Here is a 14,338-nt window from a genome sequence, read left to right as displayed (position 1 = left end):
GAAAAATGGGTTGGTAGTGAGAGGCAAAAGCCTACGGCACCTGGTATTCCCAGGCGGTCTCCCATCCAAGTACTGACCAGGCCTGAGCCTGCTTAGCTTCCGAGATCAGACGAGATCGGGCGTTTTCAGGCTAGTATGGCCGTAGGCAGCAGATGTCTGCTTCTGACAACACTTAACCAATTCACCAGCACACACACATGTTTCACTGCACACGCAGGACAAATAAGACAAGCAAAACATTTCAATAGAGCCAATCCAAGAGGAAGAGAAAGAGAAGTGAGGCAGAGAGCGACCGAGAGAGAGAGAGACAGAGAGAGATAGAGAAGTGAGTGACAGAGCGACAGTGAGTGAGTGAGTATGAGTGAAAGAATGACAAAGACAGAAAGAGAATGAATGAAAGGAAGAGAAAGAAAGAAAGTGAGACAGATAGATAAATCGAAAGAAAGAAAAATGGGTGGGTGCTGAAAGCCAAAAGCCTACAGCACATGGTATTCCCAGGCGCTCTCCCATCCAAGTACTGACCAGGCCTGAGCCTGGTAAGCTTCCGAGATCAGACGAGATCGGGCGTTTTCAGGCTAGTATGGCCGTAGGCGGCAGGTGTCTACTTCTGACAACATTTAACCAATTCACCAGCACACACACATGTGCCGCTGCACACGCAGGACAAATAAGACAAGCAAAACATTTCAATAGATCCAATCCAAGAGGAAGAGAAAGAGAAGTGAGGCAGAGAGCGACCGAGAGAGAGAGAGACAGAGAGAGATAGAGAAGTGAGTGACAGAGCGACAGTGAGTGAGTGAGTATGAGTGAAAGAATGACAAAGACAGAAAGAGAATGAATGAAAGGAAGAGAAAGAAAGAAAGAAAGTGAGACAGATAGATAAATCGAAAGAAAGAAAAATGGGTGGGTGCTGAAAGCCAAAAGCCTACAGCACATGGTATTCCCAGGCGCTCTCCCATCCAAGTACTGACCAGGCCTGAGCCTGGTAAGCTTCCGAGATCAGACGAGATCGGGCGTTTTCAGGCTAGTATGGCCGTAGGCGGCAGGTGTCTACTTCTGACAACACTTAACCAATTCACCAGCACACACACATGTGCCGCTGCACACGCAGGACAAATAAGACAAGCAAAACATTTCAATAGATCCAATCCAAGAGGAAGAGAAAGAGAAGTGAGGCAGAGAGCGACCGAGGGAGAGAGAGAGCGAGTGAAAGACAGAGAGAGACAGAGCAACAGTGAGTGAGAGAGATAAAAGTAAAGAGATAGTGTGACAGATAGAAAATAGAGAAAAAGTGAGTGAGAGAAGAAAGTAAGAGGGTGTGAAAGTAGATCAAAGCAAGAGATAGAATGATGCAGGATTACTTAAAGAATTAGAAGGATTAAAAGGGAAAGAATTAATGAAGGAATAAAAGAAAGAAAGAGTGAGAGTGACAGAGATTGGAAAGAAAAGAGAGAGAGTATGAGAGATATAAAATAGAGAAAGAGTGAGTGAGAGAAAGAAAGCAAGAGTGCATCAAAGTAGGTTGAGAAATAGAATGAGGCATAATGTGAAAGAATGAGAAGAATTAAAGGAGAATGAATGATGGAATGAAAGGAAGAGAGAAAGAAAGAGAAAAAAGATATAGAGAAAGAGAGAGAGAGAGAAGCAGAATAGAAGAAAAATGGGTTGGTAGTGAGAGGCAAAAGCCTACGGCACCTGGTATTCCCAGGCGGTCTCCCATCCAAGTACTGACCAGGCCTGAGCCTGCTTAGCTTCCGAGATCAGACGAGATCGGGCGTTTTCAGGCTTGTATGACCGGAGGCAGCAGATGTCTGCTTCTGACAACACTTAACCAATTCACCAGCACACACACATGTGCCACTGCACACGCAGGACAAATAAGACAAGCAAAACATTTCAATAGAGCCAATCCAAGAGGAAGAGAAAGAGAAGTGAGGCAGAGAGCGACCGAGAGAGAGAGAGACAGAGAGAGATAGAGAAGTGAGTGACAGAGCGACAGTGAGTGAGTGAGTATGAGTGAAAGAATGACAAAGACAGAAAGAGAATGAATGAAAGGAAGAGAAAGAAAGAAAGAAAGTGAGACAGATAGATAAATCGAAAGAAAGAAAAATGGGTGGGTGCTGAAAGCCAAAAGCCTACAGCACATGGTATTCCCAGGCGCTCTCCCATCCAAGTACTGACCAGGCCTGAGCCTGGTAAGCTTCCGAGATCAGACGAGATCGGGCGTTTTCAGGCTAGTATGGCCGTAGGCGGCAGGTGTCTACTTCCGACAACACTTAACCAATTCACCAGCACACACACATGTGCCGCTGCACACGCAGGACAAATAAGACAAGCAAAACATTTCAATAGATCCAATCCAAGAGGAAGAGAAAGAGAAGTGAGGCAGAGAGCGACCGAGGGAGAGAGAGAGCGAGTGAAAGACAGAGAGAGACAGAGCAACAGTGAGTGAGAGAGAGAAAAGTAAAGAGAGAGTGTGACAGATAGAAAATAGAGCAAAAGTGAGTGAGACAAGAAAGTAAGAGAGTGTGAAAGTAGATTAAAGAAAGAGATAGAATGATGCAGGATTACTTAAAGAATGAGAAGGATTAAAAGGGAAAGTATTAATGAAGGAATAAAAGAAAGAAAGAGTGAGAGTGACAGAGAGAGGAAAGAAAAGAGAGAGAGTATGAGAGATATAAAATAGAGAAAGAGTGAGTGAGAGAAGAAAGCAAGAGTGCATCAAAGTAGGTTGAGAAATAGAATGAGGCATAATGTGAAAGAATGAGAAGGATTAAAGGAGAATGAATGATGGAATGAAAGGAAGAGAGAAAGAAAGAGAAAAAAGATAGAGAAAGAGAGAGAGAGAGAAGCAGAATAGAAGAAAAATGGGTTGGTAGTGAGAGGCAAAAGCCTACGGCACCTGGTATTCCCAGGCGGTCTCCCATCCAAGTACTGACCAGGACTGAGCGTGCTTAGCTTCCGAGATCAGACGAGATCGGGCGTTTTCAGGCTAGTATGGCCGTAGGCGGCAGGTGCCTGCTTCTGACACCCCTTAACCAACTCACCAGCACACACACATATGCCACTGCACACTCAGGAACAATACAACAAATAAGACAAGCAAAACATTTCAATATAGACAGTCCTAGAGATAGAGAAGTGAAGCAGAGAGCGACAGAGGGAGAGAGAGAGCGAGTGAAAAACAGAGAAAGACAGAGCAACAGTGATTGAGAGAGATAAAAGTAAAGAGAGAGTGTGACAGATAGAAAATAGAGAAAAAGTGAGTGAGAGAAGAAAGTAAGAGGGTGTGAAAGTAGATCAAAGCAAGAGATAGAATGATGCAGGATTACTTAAAGAATGAGAAGGATTAAAAGGGAAAGAATTAATGAAGGAATAAAAGAAAGAAAGAGTGAGAGTGACAGAGAGAGGAAAGAAAAGAGAGAGAGTATGAGAGATATAAAATAGAGAAAGAGTGAGTGAGAGAAAGAAAGCAAGAGTGCATCAAAGTAGGTTGAGAAATAGAATGAGGCATAATGTGAAAGAATGAGAAGAATTAAAGGAGAATGAATGATGGAATGAAAGGAAGAGAGAAAGAAAGAGAAAAAAGATATAGAGAAAGAGAGAGAGAGAGAAGCAGAATAGAAGAAAAATGGGTTGGTAGTGAGAGGCAAAAGCCTACGGCACCTGGTATTCCCAGGCGGTCTCCCATCCAAGTACTGACCAGGCCTGAGCGTGCTTAGCTTCCGAGATCAGACGAGATCGGGCGTTTTCAGGCTAGTATGGCCGTAGGCGGCAGGTGTCTGCTTCTGACAACACTTAACCAATTCACCAGCACACACACATGTGCCACTGCACACGCAGGACAAATAAGACAAGCAAAACATTTCAATAGAGCCAATCCAAGAGGAAGAGAAAGAGAAGTGAGGCAGAGAGCGACCGAGAGAGCGAGAGAGAGAGAGACAGAGAGAGATAGAGAAGTGAGTGACAGAGCGACAGTGAGTGAGTGAGTATGAGTGAAAGAATGACAAAGACTGAAAGAGAATGAATGAAAGGAAGAGAAAGAAAGAAAGAAAGTGAGACAGATAGATAAATCGAAAGAAAGAAAAATGGGTGGGTGCTGAAAGCCAAAAACCTACGGCACCTGGTCTTCCCAGACGCTCTCCCATCCAAGTACCGACCAGGCCTGAGCCTGGTAAGCTTCCGAGATCAGACGAGATCGGGCGTTTTCAGTCTAGTACGGCCGTAGGCAGCAGGTGCCTGCTTCTGACACCCCTTAACCAACTCACCAGCACACACACATATGCCACTGCACACTCAGGAACAATACAACAAATAAGACAAGCAAAACATTTCAATAGAGCCAATCCGAGAGGAGGAGAGAGAGAAGTGAGGCAGAGAGCGACCGATGGAGAGAGAGAGCGAGTGAAAGACAGAGAGAGACAGAGCAACAGTGAGTGAGAGAGAGAAAAGTAAAGAGAGAGTGTGACAGATAGAAAATAGAGCAAAAGTGAGTGAGAGAAGAAAGTAAGAGAGTGTAAAAGTAGATAAAAGAAAGAGATAGAATGATGCAGGATTACTTGAAGAATGAGAAGAATACTTTCACATATGCCCATTGTCTCTATTCACTCTTATACCTCTTTTAACGCATACATATCAATTGTGGTCGTTTTTACCCTCCTTACCCGTCTTCATCCCTCAGTCTATTTTTGTCTTTACCCACATACATATCACTAGTCCGGCCTTAGGCAGCAGGTGCCTGCTTCCAACAACACTTAACCAATTCACAAGCACACACACATGTACCGCTGCACACTCAGGACAAATAAGACAAGCAAAACATTTCAATAGAGCCAATCCAAGAGGAAGAGAAAGAGAAGTGAGGCAGAGAGCGACCGAGGGAGTGAGAGAGAGAGACAGAGAGAGAGAGAGCGATTGACAGAGAGATAGAGAAGTGAGTGACAGAGCGACAGTGAGTGAGTGAGAATGAGTGAAAGAATGAGAAAGACTGAAAGAGAATGAATGAAAGGAAGAGAAAGAAAGAAAGAAAGAAAGTGAGACAGATAGATAAATCGAAAGAAAGAAAAATAGGTGGGTGGTGAAAGCCAAAAGCCTACGGCACATGGTATTCCCAGGCGCTCTCCCATCCAAGTACTGACCAGGCCTGAGCCTGGTAAGCTTCCGAGATCAGACGAGATCAGGCGTTTTCAGTCTAGTACAGCTGTAGGCAGCAGGTGGCTGCTTCTGACAACACTTAACCAATTCACCAGCACACACACATATGCCACTGCACAGTCAGGAACAATACAACAAATAAGACAAGCAAAACATTTCAATAGAGCCAATCCAAGAGGAAGAGAAAGAGAAGTGAGGCAGAGAGCGACCGAGGGAGCGAGAGAGAGAGACAGAGAGAGAGAGAGATAGAGAAGTGAGTGACAGAGCGACAGTGAGTGAGTGAGTATGAGTGAAAGAATGAGAAAGACTGAAAGAGAATGAATGGAAGAGAAAGAAAGAAAGGAAGTGAGACAGATAGATAAATCGAAAGAAAGGAAAATGGGTGGGTGCTGAAAGCCAAAAGCCTACGGCACATGGTATTCCCAGGCGCTCTCCCATCCATTACTGACCAGGCCTGAGCCTGCTTAGCTTCCGAGATCATACGAGATCGGGCGTTTTCAGTCTAGTCCAGCCGTAGGCAGCAGGTGCCTGCTTCCAACAACACTTAACCAATTCACAAGCACACACACATGTGCCGCTGCACACTCAGGACTAATAAGACAAGCAAAACATTTCAATAGAGCCAATCCAAGAGGAAGAGAATGAGAAGTGAGGCAGAGAGCAACAGAGGGAGCGAGAGAGAGAGAGAGAGAGAGAGAGAGAGATAGAGAAGTGAGTGACAGAGCGACAATGAGTGAGTGAGTATGAGTGAAAGAATGAGAAAGACTGAAAGAGAATGAATGAATGGAGGAATGAAAGGAAGAGAAAGAAAGAAAGAAAGAAAGTGAGACAAATAGATAAATCGAAAGAAAGAAAAATGGGTGGGTGCTGAAAGCCAAAAGCCTATGGCACCTGGTATTCCCAGGCGCTCTCCCATCCAAGTACCGACCAGGCCTGAGCCTGGTAAGCTTCCGATATCAGACGAGATCGGGCGTTTTCAGTCTAGTACGGCCGTAGGCAGCAGGTGCCTGCTTCTGACACCCCTTAACCAACTCACCAGCACACACACATATGCCACTGCACACTCAGGAACAATACAACAAATAAGACAAGCAAAACATTTCAATATAGACAGTCCTAGAGAGAGAGAAGTGAAGCAGAGAGCGACAGAGGGAGAGAGAGAGCGAGTGAAAAACAGAGAAAGACAGAGCAACAGTGATTGAGAGAGATAAAAGTAAAGAGATAGTGTGACAGATAGAAAATAGAGAAAAAGTGAGTGAGACAAGAAAGTAAGAGAGTGTGAAAGTAGATTAAAGAAAGAGATAGAATGATGCAGGATTACTTAAAGAATGAGAAGGATTAAAAGGGAAAGTATTAATGAAGGAATAAAAGAAAGAAAGAGTGAGAGTGACAGAGAGAGGAAAGAAAAGAGAGAGAGTATGAGAGATATAAAATAGAGAAAGAGTGAGTGAGAGAAGAAAGCAAGAGTGCATCAAAGTAGGTTGAGAAATAGAATGAGGCATAATGTGAAAGAATGAGAAGGATTAAAGGAGAATGAATGATGGAATGAAAGGAAGAGAGAAAGAAAGAGAAAAAAGATATAGAGAAAGAGAGAGAGAGAGAAGCAGAATAGAAGAAAAATGGGTTGGTAGTGAGAGGCAAAAGCCTACGGCACCTGGTATTCCCAGGCGGTCTCCCATCCAAGTACTGACCAGGACTGAGCGTGCTTAGCTTCCGAGATCAGACGAGATCGGGCGTTTTCAGGCTAGTATGGCCGTAGGCGGCAGGTGCCTGCTTCTGACACCCCTTAACCAACTCACCAGCACACACACATATGCCACTGCACACTCAGGAACAATACAACAAATAAGACAAGCAAAACATTTCAATATAGACAGTCCTAGAGAGAGAGAAGTGAAGCAGAGAGCGACAGAGGGAGAGAGAGAGTGAGTGAAAAACAGAGAGAGACAGAGCAACAGTGATTGAGAGAGATAAAAGTAAAGAGAGAGTGTGACAGATAGAAAATAGAGAAAAAGTGAGTGAGAGAAGAAAGTAAGAGAGTGTGAAAGTAGATCAAAGCAAGAGATAGAATGATGCAGGATTACTTAAAGATTGAGAAGGATTAAAAGGGAAAGAATTAATGAAGGAATAAAAGAAAGAAAGAGTGAGAGTGACAGAGATTGGAAAGAAAAGAGAGAGAGTATGAGAGATATAAAATAGAGAAAGAGTGAGTGAGAGAAAGAAAGCAAGAGTGCATCAAAGTAGGTTGAGAAATAGAATGAGGCATAATGTGAAAGAATGAGAAGAATTAAAGGAGAATGAATGATGGAATGAAAGGAAGAGAGAAAGAAAGAGAAAAAAGATATAGAGAAAGAGAGAGAGAGAGAAGCAGAATAGAAGAAAAATGGGTTGGTAGTGAGAGGCAAAAGCCTACGGCACCTGGTATTCCCAGGCGGTCTCCCATCTAAGTACTGACCAGGCCTGAGCCTGCTTAGCTTCCGAGATCAGACGAGATCGGGCGTTTTCAGGCTAGTATGGCCGTAGGCGGCAGGTGTCTGCTTCTGACAACACTTAACCAATTCACCAGCACACACACATGGCCGCTGCACACGCAGGACAAATGAGACAAGCAAAACATTTCAATAGAGCCAATCCAAGAGGAAGAGAAAGAGAAGTGAGGCAGAGAGCGACCGAGGGAGCGAGAGAGAGAGACAGAGAGAGAGAGATAGAGAAGTGAGTGACAGAGCGACAGTGAGTGAGTGAGTATGAGTGAAAGAATGAGAAAGACTGAAAGAGAATGAATGAAAGGAAGAGAAAGAAAGAAAGAAAGTGAGACAGATAGATAAATCGAAAGAAAGAAAAATGGGTGGGTGCTGAAAGCCAAAAGCCTACGGCACCTGGTATTCCCAGGCGCTCTCCCATCCAAGTACTGACCAGGCCTGAGCCTGCTTAGCTTCCGAGATCAGACGAGATCGGGCGTTTTCAGGCTAGTATGGCCGTAGGCGGCAGGTGTCTACTTCTGACAACACTTAACCAATTCACCAGCACACACACATGTGCCGCTGCACACGCAGGACAAATAAGACAAGCAAAACATTTCAATAGATCCAATCCAAGAGGAAGAGAAAGAGAAGTGAGGCAGAGAGCGACCGAGGGAGAGAGAGAGCGAGTGAAAGACAGAGAGAGACAGAGCAACAGTGAGTGAGAGAGATAAAAGTAAAGAGATAGTGTGACAGATAGAAAATAGAGAAAAAGTGAGTGAGAGAAGAAAGTAAGAGGGTGTGAAAGTAGATCAAAGCAAGAGATAGAATGATGGAGGATTACTTAAAGAATGAGAAGGATTAAAAGGGAAAGTATTAATGAAGGAATAAAAGAAAGAAAGAGTGAGAGTGACAGAGAGAGGAAAGAAAAGAGAGAGGGTATGAGAGATATAAAATAGAGAAAGAGTGAGTGAGAGAAGAAAGCAAGAGTGCATCAAAGTAGGTTGAGAAATAGAATGAGGCATAATGTGAAAGAATGAGAAGGATTAAAGGAGAATGAATGATGGAATGAAAGGAAGAGAGAAAGAAAGAGAAAAAAGATATAGAGAAAGAGAGAGAGAGAGAAGCAGAATAGAAGAAAAATGGGTTGGTAGTGAGAGGCAAAAGCCTACGGCACCTGGTATTCCCAGGCGGTCTCCCATCCAAGTACTGACCAGGACTGAGCGTGCTTAGCTTCCGAGATCAGACGAGATCGGGCGTTTTCAGGCTAGTATGGCCGTAGGCGGCAGGTGTCTGCTTCTGACAACACTTAACCAATTCACCAGCACACACACATGGCCGCTGCACACGCAGGACAAATGAGACAAGCAAAACATTTCAATAGAGGCAATCCAAGAGGAAGAGAAAGAGAAGTGAGGCACAGAGCGACCGAGGGAGCGAGAGAGAGAGACAGAGAGAGAGAGAGAAGTGAGTGACAGAGCGACAGTGAGTGAGTGAGTATGAGTGAAAGAATGACAAAGACTGAAAGAGAATGAATGAAAGGAAGAGAAAGAAAGAAAGAAAGTGAGACAGATAGATAAATCGAAAGAAAGAAAAATGGGTGGGTGCTGAAAGCCAAAAGCCTATGGCACCTGGTATTCCCAGGCGCTCTCCCATACAAGTACCGACCAGGCCTGAGCCTGGTAAGCTTCCGAGATCAGACGAGATCGGGCGTTTTCAGGCTAGTATGGCCATAGGCGGCAGGTGTCTGCTTCTGACAACACTTAACCAATTCACCAGCACACACACATGTGCCGCTGCACACGCAGGACAAATAAGACAAGCAAAACATTTCAATAGATCCAATCCAAGAGGAAGAGAAAGAGAAGTGAGGCAGAGAGCGACCGAGGGAGCGAGAGAGAGAGACAGAGAGAGAGAGTGATAGAGAAGTGAGTGACAGAGCGACAGTGAGTGAGTGAGTATGAGTGAAAGAATGAGAAAGACTGAAAGAGAATGAATGAAAGGAAGAGAAAGAAAGAAAGAAAGTGAGACAGATAGATAAATCGAAAGAAAGAAAAATGGGTGGGTGCTGAAAGCCAAAAGCCTATGGCACCTGGTATTCCCAGGCGCTCTCCCATCCAAGTACCGACCAGGCCTGAGCCTGGTAAGCTTCCGAGATCAAACGAGATCGGGCGTTTTCAGGCTAGTATGGCCGTAGGCGGCAGCTGTCTGCTTCTGACAACACTTAACCAATTCACCAGAACACACACATGGCCGCTGCACACGCAGGACAAATGAGACAAGCAAAACATTTCAATAGAGCCAATCCAAGAGGAAGAGAAAAAGAAGTGAGGCAGAGAGCGACCGAGGGAGCGAGAGAGAGAGACAGAGAGAGATAGAGAAGTGAGTGACAGAGCGACAGTGAGTGAGTGAGTATGAGTGAAAGAATGACAAAGACTGAAAGAGAATGAATGAAAGGAAGAGAAAGAAAGAAAAAAGTGAGACAGATAGATAAATCGAAAGAAAGAAAAATGGGTGGGTGCTGAAAGCCAAAAGCCTACAGCACATGGTATTCCCAGGCGCTCTCCCATCCAAGTACTGACCAGGCCTGAGCCTGGTAAGCTTCCGAGATCAGACGAGATCGGGCGTTTTCAGGCTAGTATGGCCGTAGGCGGCAGGTGTCTACTTCTGACAACACTTAACCAATTCACCAGCACACACACATGTGCCGCTGCACACGCAGGACAAATAAGACAAGCAAAACATTTCAATAGATCCAATCCAAGAGGAAGAGAAAGAGAAGTGAGGCAGAGAGCGACCGAGGGAGAGAGAGAGCGAGTGAAAGACAGAGAGAGACAGAGCAACAGTGAGTGAGAGAGATAAAAGTAAAGAGATAGTGTGACAGATAGAAAATAGAGAAAAAGTGAGTGAGAGAAGAAAGTAAGAGGGTGTGAAAGTAGATCAAAGCAAGAGATAGAATGATGCAGGATTACTTAAAGAATGAGAAGGATTAAAAGGGAAAGTATTAATGAAGGAATAAAAGAAAGAAAGAGTGAGAGTGACAGAGAGAGGAAAGAAAAGAGAGAGGGTATGAGAGATATAAAATAGAGAAAGAGTGAGTGAGAGAAGAAAGCAAGAGTGCATCAAAGTAGGTTGAGAAATAGAATGAGGCATAATGTGAAAGAATGAGAAGGATTAAAGGAGAATGAATGATGGAATGAAAGGAAGAGAGAAAGAAAGAGAAAAAAGATATAGAGAAAGAGAGAGAGAGAGAAGCAGAATAGAAGAAAAATGGGTTGGTAGTGAGAGGCAAAAGCCTACGGCACCTGGTATTCCCAGGCGGTCTCCCATCCAAGTACTGACCAGGACTGAGCGTGCTTAGCTTCCGAGATCAGACGAGATCGGGCATTTTCAGGCTAGTATGGCCGTAGGCGGCAGGTGCCTGCTTCTGACACCCCTTAACCAACTCACCAGCACACACACATATGCCACTGCACACTCAGGAACAATACAACAAATAAGACAAGCAAAACATTTCAATATAGACAGTCCTAGAGAGAGAGAAGTGAAGCAGAGAGCGACAGAGGGAGAGAGAGAGCGAGTGAAAAACAGAGAAAGACAGAGCAACAGTGATTGAGAGAGATAAAAGTAAAGAGAGAGTGTGACAGATAGAAAATAGAGAAAAAGTGAGTGAGAGAAGAAAGTAAGAGGGTGTGAAAGTAGATCAAAGCAAGAGATAGAATGATGCAGGATTACTTAAAGAATGAGAAGGATTAAAAGGGAAAGAATTAATGAAGGAATAAAAGAAAGAAAGAGTGAGAGTGACAGAGAGAGGAAAGAAAAGAGAGAGAGTATGAGAGATATAAAATAGAGAAAGAGTGAGTGAGAGAAAGAAAGCAAGAGTGCATCAAAGTAGGTTGAGAAATAGAATGAGGCATAATGTGAAAGAATGAGAAGAATTAAAGGAGAATGAATGATGGAATGAAAGGAAGAGAGAAAGAAAGAGAAAAAAGATATAGAGAAAGAGAGAGAGAGAGAAGCAGAATAGAAGAAAAATGGGTTGGTAGTGAGAGGCAAAAGCCTACGGCACCTGGTATTCCCAGGCGGTCTCCCATCCAAGTACTGACCAGGCCTGAGCGTGCTTAGCTTCCGAGATCAGACGAGATCGGGCGTTTTCAGGCTAGTATGGCCGTAGGCGGCAGGTGTCTGCTTCTGACAACACTTAACCAATTCACCAGCACACACACATGTGCCACTGCACACGCAGGACAAATAAGACAAGCAAAACATTTCAATAGAGCCAATCCAAGAGGAAGAGAAAGAGAAGTGAGGCAGAGAGCGACCGAGAGAGCGAGAGAGAGAGAGACAGAGAGAGATAGAGAAGTGAGTGACAGAGCGACAGTGAGTGAGTGAGTATGAGTGAAAGAATGACAAAGACTGAAAGAGAATGAATGAAAGGAAGAGAAAGAAAGAAAGAAAGTGAGACAGATAGATAAATCGAAAGAAAGAAAAATGGGTGGGTGCTGAAAGCCAAAAACCTACGGCACCTGGTCTTCCCAGACGCTCTCCCATCCAAGTACCGACCAGGCCTGAGCCTGGTAAGCTTCCGAGATCAGACGAGATCGGGCGTTTTCAGTCTAGTACGGCCGTAGGCAGCAGGTGCCTGCTTCTGACACCCCTTAACCAACTCACCAGCACACACACATATGCCACTGCACACTCAGGAACAATACAACAAATAAGACAAGCAAAACATTTCAATAGAGCCAATCCGAGAGGAGGAGAGAGAGAAGTGAGGCAGAGAGCGACCGATGGAGAGAGAGAGCGAGTGAAAGACAGAGAGAGACAGAGCAACAGTGAGTGAGAGAGAGAAAAGTAAAGAGAGAGTGTGACAGATAGAAAATAGAGCAAAAGTGAGTGAGAGAAGAAAGTAAGAGAGTGTAAAAGTAGATAAAAGAAAGAGATAGAATGATGCAGGATTACTTGAAGAATGAGAAGAATACTTTCACATATGCCCATTGTCTCTATTCACTCTTATACCTCTTTTAACGCATACATATCAATTGTGGTCGTTTTTACCCTCCTTACCCGTCTTCATCCCTCAGTCTATTTTTGTCTTTACCCACATACATATCACTAGTCCGGCCTTAGGCAGCAGGTGCCTGCTTCCAACAACACTTAACCAATTCACAAGCACACACACATGTACCGCTGCACACTCAGGACAAATAAGACAAGCAAAACATTTCAATAGAGCCAATCCAAGAGGAAGAGAAAGAGAAGTGAGGCAGAGAGCGACCGAGGGAGTGAGAGAGAGAGACAGAGAGAGAGAGAGCGATTGACAGAGAGATAGAGAAGTGAGTGACAGAGCGACAGTGAGTGAGTGAGAATGAGTGAAAGAATGAGAAAGACTGAAAGAGAATGAATGAAAGGAAGAGAAAGAAAGAAAGAAAGAAAGTGAGACAGATAGATAAATCGAAAGAAAGAAAAATAGGTGGGTGGTGAAAGCCAAAAGCCTACGGCACATGGTATTCCCAGGCGCTCTCCCATCCAAGTACTGACCAGGCCTGAGCCTGGTAAGCTTCCGAGATCAGACGAGATCAGGCGTTTTCAGTCTAGTACAGCTGTAGGCAGCAGGTGGCTGCTTCTGACAACACTTAACCAATTCACCAGCACACACACATATGCCACTGCACAGTCAGGAACAATACAACAAATAAGACAAGCAAAACATTTCAATAGAGCCAATCCAAGAGGAAGAGAAAGAGAAGTGAGGCAGAGAGCGACCGAGGGAGCGAGAGAGAGAGACAGAGAGAGAGAGAGATAGAGAAGTGAGTGACAGAGCGACAGTGAGTGAGTGAGTATGAGTGAAAGAATGAGAAAGACTGAAAGAGAATGAATGGAAGAGAAAGAAAGAAAGGAAGTGAGACAGATAGATAAATCGAAAGAAAGGAAAATGGGTGGGTGCTGAAAGCCAAAAGCCTACGGCACATGGTATTCCCAGGCGCTCTCCCATCCATTACTGACCAGGCCTGAGCCTGCTTAGCTTCCGAGATCATACGAGATCGGGCGTTTTCAGTCTAGTCCAGCCGTAGGCAGCAGGTGCCTGCTTCCAACAACACTTAACCAATTCACAAGCACACACACATGTGCCGCTGCACACTCAGGACTAATAAGACAAGCAAAACATTTCAATAGAGCCAATCCAAGAGGAAGAGAATGAGAAGTGAGGCAGAGAGCAACAGAGGGAGCGAGAGAGAGAGAGAGAGAGAGAGAGAGAGATAGAGAAGTGAGTGACAGAGCGACAATGAGTGAGTGAGTATGAGTGAAAGAATGAGAAAGACTGAAAGAGAATGAATGAATGGAGGAATGAAAGGAAGAGAAAGAAAGAAAGAAAGAAAGTGAGACAAATAGATAAATCGAAAGAAAGAAAAATGGGTGGGTGCTGAAAGCCAAAAGCCTATGGCACCTGGTATTCCCAGGCGCTCTCCCATCCAAGTACCGACCAGGCCTGAGCCTGGTAAGCTTCCGATATCAGACGAGATCGGGCGTTTTCAGTCTAGTACGGCCGTAGGCAGCAGGTGCCTGCTTCTGACACCCCTTAACCAACTCACCAGCACACACACATATGCCACTGCACACTCAGGAACAATACAACAAATAAGACAAGCAAAACATTTCAATATAGACAGTCCTAGAGAGAGAGAAGTGAAGCAGAGAGCGACAGAGGGAGAGAGAGAGCGAGT

At 44.5% G+C, this 14,338-nt stretch overlaps 10 non-coding genes and 14 pseudogenes across 10 annotated transcripts; all 24 read right to left on the bottom strand.

Moving 5' to 3' along the window:
- Positions 1–28: 28 nt before the first annotated feature.
- LOC138737882 (5S ribosomal RNA) lies at positions 29–147 on the bottom strand. Its single transcript, XR_011341312.1, has one exon. It is a non-coding gene; the product is annotated as a 5S ribosomal RNA (ribosomal RNA).
- A 326-nt stretch (positions 148–473) lies between these two features.
- Positions 474–592, bottom strand: LOC138738104 (5S ribosomal RNA; annotated as a pseudogene).
- A 330-nt stretch (positions 593–922) lies between these two features.
- On the bottom strand, positions 923–1,041 carry LOC138738103 (5S ribosomal RNA; annotated as a pseudogene).
- A 642-nt stretch (positions 1,042–1,683) lies between these two features.
- Positions 1,684–1,802, bottom strand: LOC138738012 (5S ribosomal RNA). The gene has a single exon (XR_011341442.1). It is a non-coding gene; the product is annotated as a 5S ribosomal RNA (ribosomal RNA).
- A 330-nt stretch (positions 1,803–2,132) lies between these two features.
- Positions 2,133–2,251, bottom strand: LOC138738101 (5S ribosomal RNA; annotated as a pseudogene).
- A 639-nt stretch (positions 2,252–2,890) lies between these two features.
- LOC138737940 (5S ribosomal RNA) lies at positions 2,891–3,009 on the bottom strand. Its single transcript, XR_011341369.1, has one exon. It is a non-coding gene; the product is annotated as a 5S ribosomal RNA (ribosomal RNA).
- A 645-nt stretch (positions 3,010–3,654) lies between these two features.
- Positions 3,655–3,773, bottom strand: LOC138737813 (5S ribosomal RNA). Its single transcript, XR_011341255.1, has one exon. It is a non-coding gene; the product is annotated as a 5S ribosomal RNA (ribosomal RNA).
- A 338-nt stretch (positions 3,774–4,111) lies between these two features.
- On the bottom strand, positions 4,112–4,230 carry LOC138738218 (5S ribosomal RNA; annotated as a pseudogene).
- An 859-nt stretch (positions 4,231–5,089) lies between these two features.
- Positions 5,090–5,208, bottom strand: LOC138738289 (5S ribosomal RNA; annotated as a pseudogene).
- A 347-nt stretch (positions 5,209–5,555) lies between these two features.
- LOC138738311 (5S ribosomal RNA) lies at positions 5,556–5,673 on the bottom strand (annotated as a pseudogene).
- Positions 5,674–6,033: 360 nt separating this feature from the next.
- On the bottom strand, positions 6,034–6,152 carry LOC138738278 (5S ribosomal RNA; annotated as a pseudogene).
- Positions 6,153–6,796: 644 nt separating this feature from the next.
- Positions 6,797–6,915, bottom strand: LOC138737938 (5S ribosomal RNA). The gene has a single exon (XR_011341367.1). It is a non-coding gene; the product is annotated as a 5S ribosomal RNA (ribosomal RNA).
- Positions 6,916–7,560: 645 nt separating this feature from the next.
- On the bottom strand, positions 7,561–7,679 carry LOC138738189 (5S ribosomal RNA). The gene has a single exon (XR_011341491.1). It is a non-coding gene; the product is annotated as a 5S ribosomal RNA (ribosomal RNA).
- A 339-nt stretch (positions 7,680–8,018) lies between these two features.
- On the bottom strand, positions 8,019–8,137 carry LOC138737878 (5S ribosomal RNA). The gene has a single exon (XR_011341308.1). It is a non-coding gene; the product is annotated as a 5S ribosomal RNA (ribosomal RNA).
- Positions 8,138–8,778: 641 nt separating this feature from the next.
- Positions 8,779–8,897, bottom strand: LOC138737937 (5S ribosomal RNA). The gene has a single exon (XR_011341366.1). It is a non-coding gene; the product is annotated as a 5S ribosomal RNA (ribosomal RNA).
- A 335-nt stretch (positions 8,898–9,232) lies between these two features.
- On the bottom strand, positions 9,233–9,351 carry LOC138738152 (5S ribosomal RNA; annotated as a pseudogene).
- Positions 9,352–9,693: 342 nt separating this feature from the next.
- Positions 9,694–9,812, bottom strand: LOC138738166 (5S ribosomal RNA; annotated as a pseudogene).
- A 334-nt stretch (positions 9,813–10,146) lies between these two features.
- LOC138738100 (5S ribosomal RNA) lies at positions 10,147–10,265 on the bottom strand (annotated as a pseudogene).
- A 641-nt stretch (positions 10,266–10,906) lies between these two features.
- On the bottom strand, positions 10,907–11,025 carry LOC138737993 (5S ribosomal RNA). The gene has a single exon (XR_011341423.1). It is a non-coding gene; the product is annotated as a 5S ribosomal RNA (ribosomal RNA).
- Positions 11,026–11,670: 645 nt separating this feature from the next.
- On the bottom strand, positions 11,671–11,789 carry LOC138737802 (5S ribosomal RNA). Its single transcript, XR_011341244.1, has one exon. It is a non-coding gene; the product is annotated as a 5S ribosomal RNA (ribosomal RNA).
- A 338-nt stretch (positions 11,790–12,127) lies between these two features.
- LOC138738217 (5S ribosomal RNA) lies at positions 12,128–12,246 on the bottom strand (annotated as a pseudogene).
- Positions 12,247–13,105: 859 nt separating this feature from the next.
- Positions 13,106–13,224, bottom strand: LOC138738288 (5S ribosomal RNA; annotated as a pseudogene).
- A 347-nt stretch (positions 13,225–13,571) lies between these two features.
- LOC138738310 (5S ribosomal RNA) lies at positions 13,572–13,689 on the bottom strand (annotated as a pseudogene).
- A 360-nt stretch (positions 13,690–14,049) lies between these two features.
- Positions 14,050–14,168, bottom strand: LOC138738276 (5S ribosomal RNA; annotated as a pseudogene).
- Positions 14,169–14,338: the final 170 nt, after the last annotated feature.

This window comes from Narcine bancroftii, chromosome 6 (assembly GCF_036971445.1).
Source record: "Narcine bancroftii isolate sNarBan1 chromosome 6, sNarBan1.hap1, whole genome shotgun sequence".
Lineage (NCBI taxonomy): Eukaryota > Metazoa > Chordata > Chondrichthyes > Torpediniformes > Narcinidae > Narcine > Narcine bancroftii.
Note: the sequence above shows the minus strand (reverse complement) of the source record. Positions and strands in the feature narration are given on the sequence as shown.